The following is a 20,778-nucleotide window of genomic DNA, read 5'->3' as shown; positions in this document are numbered from 1 at the left end:
GTGTTTCTGCGTTGGGTTACATTGGAAATAGCCGGTAAAAATGGGGAAGCTGGCCTGTATGCGAAGACAAGCTGGCTACTCCAACTTGGAAATTCGCGAGGAAAGAAAATAACAAGAAGAAAAAGGAAAGGAGGAGTAGAAGAAACTGAAAAGACCACGACGATGATAGTAACAATCAAGGTGTTGGATGCAACAAAAATATGGAGATGTTGGCCCATTTCCAAATTGGTGACTAGCCCGCGTGGCCGAGTGGTTAGCGGGCTGGCCATGTCACGTCGAGACTGGGAGGTACCCGGGTTCGAATCCCGGTGCCGACCGTGCTGTCTGGGGTTTTTCCTGTCCTCAGACACTTTCAGACATATGTCGGCACAGTTCCCTTAGAAGTCGTCCCAGGACGCACATCCCTTCAGAGCGTTAGTCGTGACATTGCCCACCTCTGTGAGGCCGAGAACGGCGAGCTCTTTCAGAAGCATCCCCACAACCCCACTGTGTCCTTGCATCACCTAAAGGTCATATTCCATTCAGACAACTCGCACGTATACTTATATTCGCATTTTTCACACTTTGCACGATCCAAAAAAAGCTGCACGGCAAGCAGACATGGCAATGACCTCCGACAGCCATCCATCTGGTTGAGCACTTTGTTTCTCACGTATCAGAAGCACTCGCAATTGAGGAACATGAACGGCTTCCCCAGAAGGAAAACTCGCCCACGTGCAGGACGAGAGGGTTCCACGACTTGGATGGCGCTCTTTTTACCACGCATCGGTGCACACTCCGTTACTTCCGACACGAAGGGGGAAAACACTTTTTCTTTCTTTAGTTCTTGTTGTTCAGGTAACGTTATATGGCTCCTCAGTTCTCACTCACTTTGGATGACCGTAGTATTTCTTTCGAGTTATTACTTTACGTTAGGAGCGAATTTTACAGCGAGGACCCTGCCGTTCGTTGCGCTGTCGTTCGTGAGAATTATGGGAGGGACAGTTTTTTGCGTTTGTGGGAGCTATATAGCGAGGCGCCGCCGTGTTTACGAATCATTAACGTGTTTGCAACGCGTTTCAGACAGGCTGTACTTGCAGTATATTTTCTGGTTTTGGAGGAAGTGGTAAAGCTGCATGCCACAGATGAAGAGTGACATCTCGACAGGTTTGCCCTCCCCTATTCTATGACAGGTACACTACAATAAAACAAAAGACAACAATAAAACAAAACAGGAGTCGCAAACTTGGTCGAAACTTTTGACCTACATGTTGAACTCCATTATCATCCCTGTCCTTCTCTGGATATCATCTCTGTGTTTCATCATCTCATCATCTGTTTGAACTTTCTGTGTGTAAGTGTACTGGGGTAGCCAGTTCGACTTCGTCGAAACTCACATCCCCATTTTTTTTTTCTTCGTCACATCACATCACATCACAAAACAGGAGTCAAAGAATAAACACGAGCGCTTGCTTATTTATTAATGCATTCATTTTTCTGAAGCCCTCTTGTTGCTCGTCAAACGATGCTACGCACTACTTTTATCGGAAGCGTTAACTGCTTGACAACAACAACAACAACAAAATCAAGCAACACAGGAAAAGGTGGCTTACATATTTGTGTCGTCCTTGTTTCTGGTCTGTCTCAGCTAATTTCTCATTGTTTACGTCGTGTAAACAACAACAACAACAATAACAACAATTTTATTTTGTGATTATGATTGAGGGTTTCATCACCAAGGGTGATACTCTACCTCATTGCAGGTGGTAATGTAGTGAAATGGAGTAATGAGACGCCTCATGTGAGGACCAAAGCCGTACGGTATCTAAAAAGGCCAGAAGTGCGGGCAGAGCGTTGTTGGGCTGGAGTTGGCCATGGACCAAGCCATTTTGACAGAGTGAGGGGGCGAGAAACTGCTGCTAACTGCTTAGGAGATCATTTTGTTGTCCATTCTTCTATTTTGAATATTATATCAGTTTTCGTTTTGTGTTTTTCGAATGTTATAACCTGTCGCACGGTGCTCAAGATACAGACCCCCTCTTTCTTGCGCCCCATTGCTGCGATAAAAAAACTCTAAATTCGAGAATAACCGATGGAGGATACAGTTTGGAAAGGACGGCAGAAGCGACGTGTGCTGCATGCTTTGCATTTTCCGCGAACGCTTTGGAATGGGAATTGGAAATGAAAGAAAAATATGGAGACGTTAGTTCCGACCCAGTCAGGACTGGCTATACTGCAAAACAACACCCCCGTGCAGGATAGTTGTGGGTGGAACAATAGAGCAAGAAAAAAAAGAGAGAGAGAAAAAACAAACTGGAAAGAGGTACAGTGGGTCAAGCAGAAGAAAGCTTTCATGCAAATGCTTGCACAGTTTGTTGTGAAATCGGACCAAGTCGCACGTTCTTCACGCGCAATGTTTCGTTATGTATCGGCAGCCATAACAATCGGTAACAACAGGTAAACAACGGGTGTCACCACTTTCGCGTTATTACGAGTGTGACCAGAGCAGACCATTTAGGACATTCTGGACTTGGGAATTCGACTGCAACCCATTGACAAGAATCCTCAATAGCCCAGATGTTCTTGTTTGGTTTTGATCTGAATGTTCCAGTGTCATTGACTCCATTTATCGTCATTTTGATCATCATCCCACTCATATATTAACCCACATGTACTGAGGTATGGTACTGCAATTGTTGCTTGGAATCACTTCATCCCATCGTTATTTATATAGTTGTTGTTGTTGTTGGGCTCCATTTATCGTTTTGCTGATGATAACCAAACACTTATATTTATCTGGGAGGAAGGCTAATAAATATAAATAAGGCTATAAATAATAAATAAGGCTAGTAATAAGGAAAGCTATAAATAATAAATTTCGGGCTGACAACGGCATATAACGGTATGATACCCTCTACCGCTTACTTGACGGATGTTATGGCTACCAGAGAGGACACGTCCTGTTGCGCTGCTGGAAACGTTTATCAGTAGAACTGAATGAGTAGACAACGAGTTGTTTCGTATTTCTTGCAGTTCAAGCCTTCTCTTCTTTTGCAGCCCTGGCTGCAATTATAGGCCTTTGTCATACCCCTGGCCTGTTGTCATAGCTCTGTATAACACCCGTCGGGGTCTTGAATTATTTATAGCGTTTCTGACGTCCACCAGTTCGCTCCAGGTTTCAAGTGTCATGTCTGTGCTTGTGTTGCTGTCTTTTCTCCTGACCCTTGGTGCCCGCTTTTTTTTCCTCGATTTCATTCTCATCGAATGCGCTTCGACGTGGCCTTCACAGCACAGTGGCGCTACCGCTTGAGACAAGTTAACTGTCCCCACTGCAGTCACTGCGCTGCTGTTGAAGATCTCGAGCACATTCTTCCCATTGCCCACACAACCACCATTCCCGCTCCGTACTCCCCCGCCTCCCTCAACGAGCTAGACTCCCGTCGCCTCTCCCTCACCAAATTGCTTGGCCCTTGGCCGCATCCAGCTCACCAACGCTCTGTCCTCAAGGCTCTATGCGCCTTTTTGGACGCCACAGGACTTCGACCCTCATTGTAACGGGACACATTCCTTCATTCCCCGCTTCACCTCCAGCAATGGGGTAGAGTAGAGCCCTGCACGGGCCGACTTCTCCGGGCCCGACCCGGCCCGGGCGCATCGAAAAATGGCCCGTCCCGAACTTCTTACACGGGCCCGGACCTTCATATTTTTATGCGGCCCGACCCGGTGACCGAGTGACTAGAGCCCGGCCCGGCCCAGAGTCTAAGCAAATAGAGCCGGCCCGGCCCGGCCCGGTAAACCGGCGAGTAGATCCCGGCATAGTATTTCCAGCCGCGACGTACGCGTTTCTGGCGATTATCAAACAAATTTATCAGTAAATTTTTAAGGAGAGAAGACAAACATACAAGTGATGGCGGTTTAACACCATAACCGCACCAGACCAAATTAAATCCAGAACGTACGCGGGCATGGGCGTTGTCGTTACACTGTCAAGATTTTGCGGAGGTAGAGGATGCTGTCGAGAAACTCCTTCTCCCAGTCCATACCCCTCTCACCAAGCTTTGCCAAGTGATTGTGAAATACATTAGGAGTGACGAGCAATGTAAAGTGGCTTTCAGAATGTTCTAGAGGGTCGAATCATATGCCTAATGCAGTATCCCTTGCTTGTCTTTACAAAATATGCACAGGAATGACGCAAGCGCATGATGATATGAACTAATGCATCTCCATTGTGTGGAATTAGCTGCGTGGCAAGGCCGGGCCTGACTCTCGGAAACATATTTGTCGGCACGGCCCGCGGTGATGGCGTATTTTAACGGCCCGGGCCCGGCCCGGCAGCGGTGCTAGCGTATTTTGTCGGCCCGGAGCACACAGCCAATAAAGAGCCCGGCTCGGCCCGCGGGCCGGGTCGGGCCCTAGGGCAGGGCTCTATAGGGTAGAGTATCGCCCCCGGCGATGAAACTCCCCACCCATCATCCTGAAATAAAGTTGTTGTTTGTTTGTTGTGAACTCCTGAACTCAATCGGACGCACCATGTCATGTGCGTTGTCATTGTTGTTTCTTTTGCTCACGAATTTCATTCGACTTCATTGCACCGTCCGACCGCGCACTCGTGCTATACGAAATGACATATTTCAATATAGCTTCACAAATGCAAAATAGCACACCAGAAGAACATGCGTTGGTATACTACAAGCCTTATGCTGAATGAACCTTCAGTTTGAGAAGGCCACGTCCAAGTCGCAGTCGGCCTTCAACAGTTACGAAAGCCTTCCCTTCCAGTAAATATCGCACCTTCTCGAGTAAATATCTGTAAATATCGGACGAGGCAGTTCCAGGGTAGAACCACGCTGCGAGAAACGAACATAAATAAACTTGGAAACGAAGCAGCGAAGAAGGAAGACAAACAGCAGCGAAGCGAAAAACGAGGTACGGTATATGTTTACCTTTAGAGGTCGCAAAGTGAAAGAAAGTTCCCAAGTTACGTCTCACCCTAACCTAGGTGCTTTCGACTGGCATCGAGGGTGACAATGACAAAGGTTTCAATAAAAATTCACAAGCCGGTCTTTTAAACGGGTGAAAAAAGACGATGAAGGTAATGACCGCACGAAAAAAATCAATATGACTTAGGCAGCATATTCCTGGGTTCCGGAGTTATGAGTAGGGTTCCGCGTTTTAGTTTTTTTTTGTTTTTTTTTTTGGAGGGGGGGGGGCGGATTCGGCGTATGTTTTTCGATGTTTATTGATTTTCACGAAAATCGGTGTTTTTCGGTGTTTTTCCCGGCGTGTACATGGTTTACCCGACAGTTATTTGCGAATAGAAATCACAATGTAATATTTCCGCACGACGCTCATTCGACATGGCGTTGTTCGCTGCGGTGGCTTTCTACGGACATTTTTCACACACACACGCACGCACGCACACGCACACGCGCGCACACACACATACACACACACACAAATCAAATTGGGAGCAGATTTACACACTTAGATTTTTCACAACCATCGCATTTCTGTATGGTTTTCTGATCTGCCTCAACAACTTGCTGGTCACGTGCAGCAATTTATCTCTGTCATGTCCTGAAATGTCCCTCTGTATTCGGTGTTTTTGGATTAAAACCGAATTAGGGAAAGTTTACCCGGCGTATGTTTTGATTAAAACTGAAAACGCGGAACCATAGTTATTAGGAATAAGCAAACACACAACACAGGATGAGACTCAAGACAGCAATGAAGCTTTATTACAGCAAATGTGGGAGAAACAAAACGGTGACGAAAAAAAAAAAAAAAAGGAAGACTGTAACATCGCCGCGTCTCGGTAAATCTGGAAATTTTGGACATGTGCAGGGGCTCTTAGACAAAGTTTTCTTCTACACCCGGATAAAAATGAGTGATTTTAGTCCCTGGAGATTAAATGCAGTGCCTCAACCATTAGTCTCTTTTGGGACTAAATGAGTGTCACAGAGTCGGGAGTGCGTTGGACGCTTTGGCCTCGTAGTCCTATACGTATATTAACCACATGCATGAGTGAAAGTACTCTGACTTTGAATTAAACCGTGATATTTCCAGTAATATAAAATCCTGTGACATGCATAGGGCGCAATTTGTCAAGAAATAACCACTAACTATTTCTTACTCTGTAGGCAGAAAACTGCCTAATTATACAGCCTCGTTCCATCACATTCCCGCAGATCACATACTTAGGTAGATTGTTGCATTCAGTACTTCAAGATTTTTCTCCGGGACACTGGTCTCCTCTCTACCCTATGACCTGCCTTGCCTGCGTACCTGTGTGCTGTGTGTGTGTTTTTGTGTGCTGTGCTGTGGTTTTGCCTACCGTTCTGATGTCTTACTGACTCCACTGACTATCCCTATTTAGCATCGTTCATCACCTCATCATCAGGACACATCACATCCTGCCCCATTGTGCCTTGGGGTAGTGGGCCGCACCTTACGTGGCGAATTTCCCCATTCATTATCATTAACTTATTTGTTGTTGCATTCAAGGACCCTTTCCGAAGTTTAAGGACTATTTATAGTGCTGCGGAGTAAATTTCACGGCTAGAGGACTAAAATGGGAAGTAATTCAATCTATAGGACTATAGAAGCTGTAATTACTCCGCAATTTACTCCTTTTTTTTCTTTTTTTCGTACAGTGCAGTTGACTTCTCTAGGAGAGTTTGGTGGTCGTGGTCACGACTATCGAGGGAGGGGGGGGGGGGGGAGGGATCGTGCGTGACAGCACAACCGGCGCCAGATTCGAACCCAGGTCACCTCCCCGTTTCGGCGTGGAATGTCATCATGGTATACACAAAAACACGATTGAAGGAATGCGCGCCGCCATTAGTGCTGCCACTCTGTGGCAGTCAGAGGAACTGTGCACGTGTGGACTGCCGTCTGCCGAGTTCCTTCATTTTCTCGTGTGTGTTTTCGTTCGTTTTCGCGCCCGTTCATTTCTTCTTCTTCATTGTAAGGGGTAATTATCAGCCACAGTCATTTCCTCCCGCTCGCGAACCGGTGTAGAAAAGATATCGCATCGGCCAGCACTCTTCACGTGAACAACTGTGCATATCGCACGCGGAAGCAAGCAATCTTTTTTTTTTTTCCTTGTTCTTTCGATCGTTGATACGCTACTCAGATGTTTACCGGATGACTAGTTATATGGAATGTTACGTTATCGTCAGTCATACTCATAAAGACGGCGGCCACCAGTATTCATCCCAATGGGAAGAGCTATTTTGGCAGTCCACCCCTGTTGTGTCTTCGCTGGGAACGAGGCTAAGGGGCGCACGGAGACTGGTGGTTTGAGAGTAACGCGCCTTTTCTGCTGGCAAATACCGAACACCGCGAGGTTCGTCGCGCTTACCACTTCGCTGCAATGCATGTTGCGCTACACACAGCGAAATAAGAGGTGCTCATCACGAAGTAGTATGCATTCATACGACGTCGATCCTTATTAACAATTTGAGAACGTGTTCGTTTTGCAACTTCGGACTTGGTTACAGAGCGGTAACAAACGTAACGTAGTGAGCGTTGTATAAATAGACCTTTGAATCGGTAGGATGTATGAAAGGTCTTTTTTATCCGAAAGTTCCTCTTATTATTTCAGACTACAAATAACTCTGTGCCAAGCGGAATACCAGTACAAGCCAATAGTAGCCAGGACACGACGAAAGGCGAGACAAGCAGGAAAGGCCCCGATTGGTCACATAGAATGCGTAACGTCGCACTTTTATGGGTCCAGTCAACTTCATTTGCATTGTGTCCGGTGCTTTGTAAACTATATCAAACTGGGGGGTGGGGGGGTGGGGGGGGGATATGTTTATTAAGAAAAAGAAAGGAAAGGTCAGCCAGACGAAGGTAGGCTTGCTATTCCAAACAAAAAAGGCAAAGAAGGGAAGAAGGAAAGAAAAGGGGGTTCTGTGGGGAGCTGTTACTGTTGGGCCCTACCACGCCTCCCTCCATTCCTTGTCCTAGTCTTGGATTGGATGAAATGGATTGGGAGGGACTACATAAAATTCTTGAGGTTTGAAACCTGAGCGCTGGGTAGCACCAGCTCCGGTGGCGCAGCGGTAACGCGTGCGCTTGGAGACTGGGAGGTCCGCGGTTCGAATCCGCGGGCCGGCTGTGCCGTCTGGGGTTTTTCCTGGGTTTCCCTCAGATGTGTAATAGGCGTATGCCGGCACAGTTCCCCTGAAGTCGGCCCATGGACGCAGCTATCCTCCCCCCGAGCGGATTCCGCTCGGTCTTCCACTTCACCCTTTCCTCTCCTCCTCTCCTCCACCTTTCCCTTCCCGAGAAACATGCCGCCTAATCAGGCAGGCAGACCTCTCGGGTTCCTCCCAACGACACTCCTCCTCCTCGAGCGCTGGGTACGGAGGGTTCTAATAGATGAGAGGTTGTCTACACTCTACAGTATATCTTCATGTGGCGCAACGTAGCTTTGATTGTTTATTTTAGCTATCGCTCGATATTTTGCGATGATGATCCAAACGAAAGCCGTAACGTTTTTACTCCGCTTTCGCCAATTTCCGAACATTTTATGTCCGGATTATACCTTCAGCCGGACACCGAACGCAAGCTTTGAATTTCTGAACCGTTTGGGTGAAATCCGGACAGGTGGCAACCCTGTCATCGTAGCCACAGTAGGAGAGTTAGTCACTAAGGGCCATAGTATGCCCAAAACCGAACAAAGCCCAAAGACAACGCAGGGTTGTAAATCCCCTGTCACATCTGGAATTCTCAACCAAGTTAAACGGTACACTTGAGTTACTCGAGTTACACCAGGTCCCTTTACATAATCCTTTTATGCTTAAAGAAATATATGCGTCGCGCACATACTTAGCACAGACGCTTACTTCTGCTTTTTGCGACCAAACGAACATGTGTCTTCGAGGCTGTAAAAAACCTGCAGAGCCACGAAAACTTTTACCGCGCGTCAAGACTGTATTGGGACCGGGAGAGGCTCAGGGTTGGTATGCCGGCGGGGAGGACATATCGCCTCTGAGAAAGGCTAAAAAAGTGCCACGTTGGAGGCTTCTTCCAGAAGAAGGGGACGCATGGGGGAGGCCTGTGTCAGAATCTAGACACACGGGATGAAACCTCGTTTCGGATGGCTAAATTTGGTCATGAAGTCAGAGAGACGTTGCTATTTCGCCTCCCTTCACGGGGCTTTTTTGCTTGCCTTGTATGACTCCGCCGTCTTTGTCGTTCCTTCTTTTTTTTTAGGTATGAGAGCGGTATTGCGAGCACCCGCTTTGTCTGGTGGTGTAACCGCCGAGATGAAACTGCGCAGCCGTTGTGTTACTGAGCCGCGTTTGTTGTTATAAGAAAGAGGGTGATGGCGATGGGTTGATACGAGGCACCAGTGTCAGATTAAGGTCGACGAGCCGGTATTTTTTTTTATGTATTCTCGTTAGCCGTTAATCTTGTTAGCTTTTTTTTTATGGAAATTATGTTGGCGTGGGGGCTGTTACATCCTCGTTTTTGAATGTCAGTGACGTAATAGCCTGTTGACGGAGAGAGAAACAGTGAGAAGAGTGAGACGAGTTTGCTGGAAAGTAGCATCCTGCGTGGCATATCGTTTGTATTAACCTGTAAAACGGTGCAACCACCGCGTATTGTAGTCTTCCTTAGGTGAACAACAACTTTATTTTGGTGATGACGACTGGGGTGCTTCGTCGCAACAGGCGATAGATATCCCATTACTCGCACTAATTTGGTGAAAGTGCCACGATAAACCTCATACAGGAGTGCACCTCATTGTGAAGACTGAAGTCCTACCTTGTTCAGAAGGGACGTTTGTGCTTTTAGGACAGAACGTTGCTGGCCTAGATTTGATCATGGCAATTTTGTCGTACTGACTTCCTTTGGCGTTAGTAAGGAAAGTTTATAAAACTCCACACGCATATCTATGTATCTACAATGTATCTACAATCTATGTCAACGATCTACCTCGTGGCATCTCATCGAAAGTGCGTCATTTTGTGGACGACTGCGTCGTTTATCGCAGCCACCTTTCTGACGACGCCAACCGGATCTTGCAGAGTCATCTCGACATGATTGGTGAATGGTGTAGCACCTGGAGTATGCTTCTGAACCCGTCAAAATGCAACTGATCCGATTTACTAGAAGGCGAACATCGTCCTCCGTCAATTACACAGTCTGTGATGCGCCAATTGAACGCGTCGCATCGTATAAATATTTAGGGGCCCACTTCACTGCTGACTTGTCCTGGAACACCCATATTACTAATATCCTTTCCGATGCTAGTCGTAGCCTTGGTTACATCCGACGTCACATGTCTCATACCCCCTCTCATCTAAGGCGCACTGCTTTCCTGTCTTTTACTCGCCCGCAGCTCGAGTACGCCTGCGCTGTATGGGACCCCCACCAACATTACCTCTCGACCAGTATCGAGAATCTCCAAAACAAAGCAGCCCGCTTCATTTTCCGCGATTATTCATCAAGTACTAGCGTCACGTCCTTGAAACGTCGCGCAGAGCTTCCCGACTTGGCGATCCGGCGGAAAATCCATCGGCTATCATTGTTCCATAAGTTTTATCATTCACCCACTCTTCGTGAACCGTACATTACCCCTGCACAATTTATTTCACGTCGTGTCGATCACATGCATAAGGTCCATACACCTCGTTCTCGTACAACATCCTTTTCTAATTCATTCTTCCCGCGATCGGCATTGGTATGGAACAAGCTGCCATCCAACATTGCGACCATCACTGATCACGGTCAGTTTGTCACCGCTATTACACCATATTTTGCACCCAACACACCATCATAACCATATAGTTCTCAACATTTACTACGCAATAGACGTGTGTTCTATTATATGTATATCATCTTGACTCTATGTAGTAGCGGTATCAATATGTATTACGCAATAGAAGTGTGCTTTACTTATTTGTTTCATTTTGACCGTGTGTAGTGTTAGTATCAGTATGTTTTCTTCTTTGTTCCGTGTGTGTGTTATGACAGTGCCCCACCCTCTTTGTATGGCCTAAGGCCGCTCGAAGGTAAGCTAAACAGAATTAAAATAAAATATCAGTATCGCATCGCGCATTAAACGAATACAGATGAAAACAACAATGCTATATGATGCAACATTTGTAACGACATGTTATGCGATTAAAAGTATGACACCTATGGTAACAGAAACAATAATAATAACAGGATCTGTCCTTACGCACTGCGTTGGTTCTTCTTGGAAGCATACTATGTCCGTTATGTATGGAAATCAACTTTGCAACGTCGACCTCGCAACAGCTTTTGCCGCAACGCACGACACTTGTGAACCGAATTGTTTTCCAAACAAGTTTGGCTTTAGCGGGTGTGACACTAGCAGATGCCTGCCAGCTGGAGCAGCGGTCGGGTCGCAAACCAAATCCGAGATAGAGGGAAAGGGAATGTCTCGGAGAGCACTAGAGATCGACATGAAGGGAGATCTTTGTCTAACTGAACTAGACACCCGTTTACATCTGCTCTGCTGGACGGAATGAGGTTATGCTTCGACACGGTGTTGTCGCTCTCTCGGTATGCCGAAAATCCATTCTTTTTTTTTTGTCTTTCCCATTCTTGAATCGCGGACAATATATAGACCTAGCTATGTATTCTGCACTTAGCGCGACACTTTTTAATAAAGTGCTGTGATTCGCTGGAATGTGACACATGACATTGCACGCCAGAGTATTTTTCCAGCCCACATGCAAAAGGTAAACCCTCTCTAACTGCATGTATTTAATGCAGCGGTTGTAATATAGCAGCCCACATATCCGATACACGAAACCATACTTGTGTCCAGAGCACGCTTCTTTTGCAAAAGCATTTACAAAAAATAAACAAAAAATAAATAAATAAAGTGCTTTCGAAAGCAGCAACGGTGGACAGAACGCGACACCAAACGGGGAATTTGTCTGCGGAGGAGCAGAAGATTACCACGACAACAGGAACACCACGCACCTTTCCGCGAAACGGCGCGCGTAGTTTTTTTTTTTACAACTGTACGCATAATAGTAGAGTGAGGGCACCCCTCTCGCAGTGCCACTGCCTTGTATTCGGTGTGCGATGAATTTCAAGCGCGGGATCACATCCTCATACGACGTTGCTTCTTGATCATCCGCACCATTTATCCGCATCTTTTCCTCCGCATCAACATGGTGTCTTCAACAGTGGGAGAATCGTTTCACTACCCGCTAACCAAAACAACAGCAATGCAAAAAGCGAAACACACATGCAGGCAAGAATAGAAACCTCGTTGATGTAAGCCGTTGCAGTTGTTTGACGTCAACGCCACCAGCAAGTATAAACAGCCAGGCGATGTTGTTGGACGATGAACCGCGAAAGAACTACCGCTGATTGAAGAGAGTTTAACTGCGCGTTCATACAGACGCAGAGATGGGTGACAGTTTTATTGGAGTCCACTGACTTGGTAGGAACATGGCGCTTCCCAACGCGCGTCCTAGTTCTGGCGCAGTACGTTGCAATGCAACGCCCCCTGTCGGACGTAGTGGGCGTTTTTGGTGAGTACAAGGAATGCGCTGACAAGACCTTCTTTCATTTTGCTGACTGCGATGGGCAGCAACACAGTAAGTGGGTAGGTCTTGGCATTCTTAGTCTATACACCCTCGTATTTTTGCTTACTTAGAGAAGACAAGCGCTGAAATTCCGCTACAGACTGTCCTTGACAGAAAGCTTTAACGTAGTATATTTTTATGCGCGTTTTTCGAAGTTTTGGCAACCGAGAAGTTGTTAAGAACGCGGACCCGAAAATAGGTCCAGAGTCTTTCTTTGTGTCGCCGTGATTGGGAAGTACACACCTTTGACGTGCGAACGCAGGTACACAGAAAAAAAAGGGGTATAGAACCAATTAGGCGAAACGTTGCGCAGAATTAATATGGCTGTCAGACGCTTTTAGCCGGCGCTTAGCTGCTGCTCCAAATAACTAACAGCTGTGCCCGATTATTCAAAATATTTCGAGAACGGGTGAAAATACCCGCGCAGGTCCGGCACGCGACGGCACACATAGGATCAATTTGCAACAGAAGGTAATTCCCGTGTGGATTGAATCAAAACGAAACTGAAACAATGCCGTCGTCACGTGGATGGCCATTCGTCTTGCCCGAGGACATGTCACGTAAGTCACGTGTTCAACGTAAGTCACCTGTGCATATAGGTACTTGTACATTTCACACATAATCACCCGAAAAGTTTTGTAAATATGCGAAGAGTGGGCGCAGAACGTGTGTGCGTGCGTTCATATGTTTAATAATTTCTCGGCAGCAAACAAAAGCTATAATATAATGGGTTTTTCTTTTATTTTACTATTTTTTTGTGTGCGACATGCACGTCTTGAAGTCTATTGGTGGCAGAAACTCTCGGAAGTCCTTCCTCCTGCAGATGTTTCAGAAGACGCATGCGTAAGGCATACGCTTTCTTTCTTTGGTACGGTGCCTTTCATCCAGCTGGGACACGCAAACAGTCCAGGAAGAAGAAGATAAAAGATGCAATGACGCAAGGAAATCCCTCCATATCGGACGCACGGAGGGTGGTCCTCTACCCACTTGAGTAATGTACGCGTTGAAAGTACGGGCAGGCAGACGTTTATTTGTTCTGAGACCCCCGGATACATGTACGGAAGAGGGAGGGAGGGAGGGCCGATGCGCGACCCATCAAGCCGTGTGCCATTTCATCACGTGACTATTCCTGCGGTACACCACGTGCACGGGTCGCCAGACGATTGGACAGCCATCTGCTGTTTACCGTGCCTGGATGATCGTGATCGCTCCTCGTTAATGGCCGTCGAGCAGGATTCACGGCAGTGGGTAGCTGCGTCGTCATAATAACTGTATTTTGCTTCCTCTTCGACACGAGAATGCAAGGGAGTTGAGCTGTCAATGTTCTCCGTTGTCATTTTCGTGTGACAAAGAAGAAAAGCGACGAATTCGGAGGACGTTCTTTGCACATAACTTTAGAGACTAGCGTGACTTAGCTGTTCTGCTTCTTTCTTTCTTCATGTGCTCACTGTGTGTCTGACTGTCCATTTCCTCGCCTGTTCACTCATTCCTCTCAGAGACTCCACATTCCCTACACCTCTTCAAACGATGCTACAGCGCTTTCCCATTGATGTTCCTGGGTACCTGCATAGCTGTTTCCTATAGATCTGTTAAGGGTGTCTATTAACCCCCCCCTATCGCGTGCTTGAGGCATCGTAGTTCATGACAAGGCTATGCTGATGCAATGTAGTCGATACCAAGGGAAAGGGGATGGGTGCGTTCCAGGACTTTTAAGCACTCCGCGACAGAAATTGAAGGGGTGGGATCAGGAAATCCGGACCACCCTAGATCCGGCCCCTGACTGGGACCATACCAGATCGGCAATGTCAGAGCTCCGAGTTCGAGTCCTGGCTTTAGCACGCGGACGAACTTCTCGCGGGCTATACCCGAACCCGAACATATTTCTGGACGTTTGAGGCTCAATAATTTGAGTCGTCACGGCATTGGTGTTGATACAGGCTCAGTAAATTGGTGCCTTGCTGGCGGTGCTGTGCTGTCAAAGGTCACGCCAATTCCGAACCGCTGCGGCGCTCTAAATGGCAAGGGAACCTTGTTCGTTTTTAAGCGACGCGTTGCCTGGGTTGTTCAAAATAACGGCTGAAGGGCGCGGAGCCTCGCAGTGCCGTTTCTTGGTCGTACGCCAGGGCAGCAAGGGATGGGGTCATTGCCGTGTTGTCTACTGGTGAAGTGTTTGAAATCACCGGTTGGCGAACCACACTATTCATGTACACTGCCGATGAAGATGAAGACCAACGGAACATGACATGATGCGTTTAACGCGCAAATATAACCAAAGTTTAAAAAAAGAAGGAGGTTGTCAACTACTCATGTGCCAAGAACGACAGGTTTTCGTCAACGGAACATGACATGATGCGTTTAACGTGCACATTGCGCTGGAAATGTTAATGTCCAAACGATGGTTTCCGGCACCAGTTAATGCACGATTAAGTGGACCAAATATCAATTTAACTTTCCAACGCAGGTGACTGTCTTGAAACGTTACACGGCCTTCTACGTCACCAGACACCATCGGGGGTCGCGGCACATCCACTCATAAACAGAGACAAACGACGTCTTAACGCGTGACACACACTCTGAGTCAAAGCAGCTGGAAATTAGCTCCACTCATTGAAGGCCTGTGTGCCCCCGGTGACTCGTCTTCGAGACCAAGATATCACGTATCAGAAATGAAACGTTCTTTGCGAGTCTCTCTCCATGCGGAGTGACACGCGACGTCTGTGCTTAATCACCGGCGTGCTTTGGGCACGGAGCGAGACGCGCAAGAGACCGCGCGATTTCCGGCCACAGGAAAATAGATACATACGATGGATTCCAAGTTCGAGGGAGGAATGTTCACACGGACGAGCTGGAATCTCGCCCCATCTCTCTCTCAAAATTGGCCTGGCCGAATCCAGTCCACCAACGCTGTGCCCTCAAAGCTCTTTTCACATTTTTGGACACCACAGGACGTCGCACCTCATTGTGAAGGGGATGATTATTTCATCCCCCACATCACCATCAGCAATGGGGGAGAGTATCGCCCCTGGCGATGAAACTCCCCATTCATCATCATAAAGTTGTTGCTGACGCTTTGCGCATGCGCGCCGACGTGGTTATTACGTATTAGGGCTGGTAACGTTTTGTTGTATGTCGCCAACAATTCCAGGGCATGCTACACATTCTTCTTGTGCAACCATATCATCATATGTTGTGGTTGCTCCAGGAACAATATCGTCTATTGAGAAATAAATCAGTACATCCTCATTATTATTATTTTTCAATAGGCGATATTGTTGCTCGAACTTCCGCAACACTACTACACACTGTGAGGTCACAGTAATGATAGTTCTGTTATAATATTAAATTACTTTCTTTCTTCTACGACCCTCTTATATGTCACTCACGGGTATATGTCTATAAGACTATCATTTTTGTTTGTTTTATTTTGTTTACAGCCTTGCATGTAACCAGAATATCTTGCAGTTGACTGAGTGGAGTGGCCACCAAGCCTACACAGGCTACTCATGCCGGCAGATATGTATCGGGTAATTGTGAACAAGCTGGCATATGTCATAATGGTGCGAAATAAACTTGAAATATTTCGCCCGGTGACTCTCAGCGTTTTGACGTCGTCTGCCCAGCTTCCGTTCCGTCTGAACTGTCCCTTTAACATGTGTGCTTAGATTACAGCTCAGGTTTGCCCACCCAGCGACCTGTATGAGGCCATTCGCGATAGTTGTTTCAAGTGAAACGACGACAGAGTTATGTCAATTGCCTCAATCGACATTTTCTTGTCAATACTCGAGGAATGCTGCCCTTGCTGTCCAGTACTGTTGCAAGTGTCTGGTGCTGATAAGCGAAGGCAAGAAGGACAAGACATCAATAGGATTTCTCTGCTGTTCCATTTTTTACTGAAACTACAATTTAGAAAAAACAAAACAAAAAAACCTCTTTTCGTCGAACAGTTTGAGATTGAAATTCTTTACCAGGATGCTATGCTCTAAATCTTTCCCGGGATTTATAGTTGCTGTAGATACAACTGAAGACTTTGAAAAAGCAGTTACCGCTATCCATTGCCAATAATGTTTCGATGGTTGTCGTGGCATAGGCGTTCGATTTTGTATCTGGTCATGGCTAGCTGTTCTTGCCTTATGTCTTGATGCATGCTGACTATAGTCCTCTCCTGCTTTGGCAAACTAACTGGCAGGTAGTTAAAAAAAGAAGAAAGTGAAAATAAAAACGAACAAGCATAAACAGCAAGCACTGAAGTTTTTTAATTTTAATTGAATGGCTGTCTGCCGTACTAACGCTGAGAGTAAATTTGTACTTTGGAGAAATAAGAAAAACTGGAAATAATGTAACACTTCTCTGAACTGGAAATAACTGCACCCGTTTCCAAATGCAGCATGTAATTTTTTTTACAAACATGTACGTAAAGCAGGTTTTTATTTACCGACTCCTAGGGACTTATCGTTAAAGCGATGCACATTGGTTTACATCGTTATTGCAGAGAAGGCATTCAATTGTACAACAACGCTCGAACTTCGGAACTTTACAACTAGGGCAGATGACTAAGGTTGCAGAGAGCTATATTTGTGTTACACCCAGAGACGGATCCAGGATTTCTCTGAGGGGGGGGGGGGGGGGGGGGGAGGGCAGCATGCTATTACACCACCTGTTACAGATGACGTTGATCGCGATCGTCGAATAAATTGTCGACGAGGAAACAAACTCAGACGACTCAGTAATATTCGCAACCAACAAACAACTGTATATTATAACCACACTCGTAATACATAAATGAAGCTCTTGATAACAAAACTGAATACAAGTACGTGCTGCTCGCACGAAGCACAGAGTCCAAGTCTCCCCTTTTCGTCATGAGCATTCCCCGTTTTCTTTTCCTGGAAACGGTAGCCTCTCCCTGTGACCGGGAAGTCGGCCACCTTCCCCATTGGAAGCTTCGGACCAGATCCCTGGGTCATAAAAGTGTCGAGTGACAGTGACACAGCTCTGTCTTGCTTCCCAGCGAAATGGCCTCTGCTGTTTCCCAAATTTCGTTATTTTCTTTAACACCACCAAGGTAAATTGAAACTTTATGTAACGACTGAAATTGAAGGGGGGGGGGGTTGAGGATATCCGGATCCCCCTAAATCCGCCCCTGATTGCACCAGCCACCGGAAATGCAATCTACATTGCCTTCTTCGGAGAATGCTGTCGCAATCGGTCGGGCCAAAGGACGGAATTCAAAGGAGACAACGAGGAATCTCAAGAAAGCAAACGGAGCGCATATCTTACAGCAAACAATTCTCGCTTCTACTTAGTGCTGCTGTGATGTGATGTGAAGTGTCTATCTGCCATTGAGCCCTGTGTGTAATGCGAGATACGAGAACGGCGGCAAAAACCCGGGGTGCGGACTTCCGGAACCCAGTTGCGTTTCCTGTTTTGGAACGGGAACTGGGCTTAAATAAAAAGAAAAAGAAAAAAAAAGAAAGAAGAAACGTTCGTTCATAGCCGCACAGACAGACAGGAAAAGGGCGGGTCCGCAATTCGATATGTACACTTTCGTGGAATTTTTTTTCCGCCTTTTACTATGCCATAATACGAATGTTGTGACGTACCGTCGCACGAAATTATACAGCGGTGAAGGAGACAGTACGTAGCTTCACGACTTGTAACGGTTGCAAGCTTTTACAAGTAACTATAAACATCTTGCACAGCTACATGCACATATTCTTTGTTTAAGCTGAGTACTCTTACATACGACTTCCAAAAACGCCAAGTGCACCGAGCAAGGAACGTGACAATTTCCTGTAGACATTTAAAGAACAAGGAAAAATGACCTCATCTTTGCGGATTGTGCCAAACGTAAATTTTTGGTCACGTGACCTTGAAAGCTATGGACGGACCTACACGGTGGTCGGCCTAGGATGCTTCCTCAACTAAACCGTCCCATAAGAGAAGTCAGATTACAATACGCCATCAAACTCAAAGATCGCGTAAACATGTGTGAAATGCTGAAAGCACAGTAGGCAGTTAGGCAGAGTAGGGTACGCAAGGGCGCCTTGGAGCCCTCAAAATGAATAAGGAGTCGCCACCGCGCATTGCGCAAAATACTTCTTGGGTCCCGGACATGCGCAGTGACGGCGACTTATTTCTTGGGGCCCCAAGGCGCTTGTGTATACCGTAGTCTGAAACTGCCCGGCGACGATCGCAGATGATGAAGTTCAGACATCACCCGTCGTCTGTTATGTTGTCCCTTAGCATTCAATATCAAGACAAATGGCCGTACTTCTCCCTCCTCACTCATCGTTTATAACATCTTCTCATGTCATTTCCGTCATCAACAGGGGTTATAGGACGTATCTACAACAAAGTCTCGTCAATACTTGACACACATCCGCGGGGTGCACCTCGTTACCATTGCTTTTGCTTCGCTTCTAACGTACTTCTTACGCGCACGGTAGCCGTGCTGGTACGGCGATGAGTTTATAATCGCGCGGTTCCTGTTCACGTTTGCCCGCTCAAAGTTCGTGATGCTTTGGCAATATCGTGACGTCTGTGGATTTGGCAATCAGTTGATTTACACGGCGGGTTATTTTCGTGGGACGAGGTGGGAGGTACACCGGGACCAGCCTGCCTCGTACGCATGCTCTAATCCGTCTCCGGAAACGTTTTTTCTTCTTTCCCGTGTTTTCTTTTTTTATTTCGCACACCCTTTTTTTCTTTTTCCAGCTTTTACTCGCAGGACTCTGTGAACAACCCGTGCACGTCTTCTCGAGCGTCAGAAGCCACGTGGTTTGGAACGAGTTGTGCCAACTTCGTCCATCTCTGAACAATGCACGTGGTTGTTCGCATGAACTTTCCTCACAATTTGCAGTCGTTATAATATAGAGAGATGAGCGAATTCGATCACGTGATCAATATGCGTCGGATCTTTCTCTAGCGCAGGAGCACGTGGAACAAGTGCGAGGCTAATATGTGCTTGTCAGTTAATATTTACTTATTATTTAGTATGTCCTGTCAGGGGAACAGAAATTCGGTTGAAAAGAGAACGACGTGCAGAGGAAAACTAATGGAGTAGCAGTAAATCGAACGATTTCCCGAATTGAGTGCTGCATATCAGGGACTTCCCGGCACCCTTCCCCATACGCCCCAACACCCCCAGAAGGCCCAAGTAACACCTCCAAAGTACGTGCCAAAAAAAGAAAAAAAGAAAGCCTGAAAAAGCCAGCAGGTATGGCTGTCACCGGATACGCAATTCTTTAACAGCCTGCCGAGATGAAAACCCTACACAAATCTGCATATCCCGTAGTGTACATAGCGAAGATAAGGGGCTGAAGCGATATCAATCGTACGGCGGTATTAGCGTTGCGATATCTGTGGTTTTCTCTGGATGTGAAACAAAGAAAGGAGCGCTAAAAATTTCGCTAAATATTTGTTGTTGAAGCGCAGACACTCAAAATACGAGTAAAAAAAGGAAAAGAAAAATAGAGCGCATGACTGTCGCTCGCTGCGGATTAAATTGTAGGATCCACACAACAAATTAATTCGATTGCTTACTTGTTATGGCAAACGAGACGCGTCGCATAATATCATCAAACACATTTTCCCAGCATTTATATTATTTCGAAAACCGTGACACGTTGTTGCGGACTGTACCCGCTTTCTGATTATTTTTAGAGAGGCAGACAAAACAGACAGTGTTTCTCGCCCGCATTCGTCCGTAATGCGGGCTACAAAGACAACACGAAAGATATCCGCACTCACCACAGGCAGAACAGAGGGACACAACCAGAAACGATAATCAATCCAATAGGGGCCTGGGAGGCGCCGGGACTGCACTCGGTCAGACACAGATTTGGAACTTGCCTCCAACGAAGTTTCATCCGGAAAACGAAGAGCAGCTGCTCGCGGAAAACACGACGTGATGGGGCACCTAGCGCCATCTCTCGTGAAGGACAGCGAGTTGGACGCGTGGTGTCATACTAATATGCCGGCATGCCTGCATAGCTGGGGCATGACGCCAACAAAATGAGGTTGTCGGCACTTCCTTTTCTTTGCAAATTTTTTTATTCTTTCATTTTTTTTTACGTGAACCTGACAGTGCTCGAACTGCGTGTTAAAATATCTTGAAGGACTGGTAAAAAAAAATGTGCAACACTGAATGCAGTGGTTTACCTAGAATCTTGTCCCCGGCGTTGTGTCGGGCTCCGCAGGGGTGGGGTGGTAG

The 20,778-nt window shown here is 46.6% G+C and overlaps 1 protein-coding gene across 1 annotated transcript in view; it reads right to left on the bottom strand.

Moving 5' to 3' along the window:
• The window catches only part of LOC135388888 (uncharacterized), a 57,069-nt gene extending 36,608 nt beyond the window's left edge, over positions 1-20,461 (bottom strand). Inside the window, exon 1 of the mRNA XM_064618752.1 lies at positions 20,316-20,461. The gene's annotated coding sequence lies outside the window, so the exon portion shown is untranslated. The remainder of the gene's footprint in view (positions 1-20,315) is intronic.
• Positions 20,462-20,778: the final 317 nt, after the last annotated feature.

This window comes from Ornithodoros turicata, chromosome 3, assembly GCF_037126465.1.
Source record: "Ornithodoros turicata isolate Travis chromosome 3, ASM3712646v1, whole genome shotgun sequence".
Lineage (NCBI taxonomy): Eukaryota > Metazoa > Arthropoda > Arachnida > Ixodida > Argasidae > Ornithodoros > Ornithodoros turicata.
This window is presented reverse-complemented; position numbering and strand designations above follow the sequence as displayed.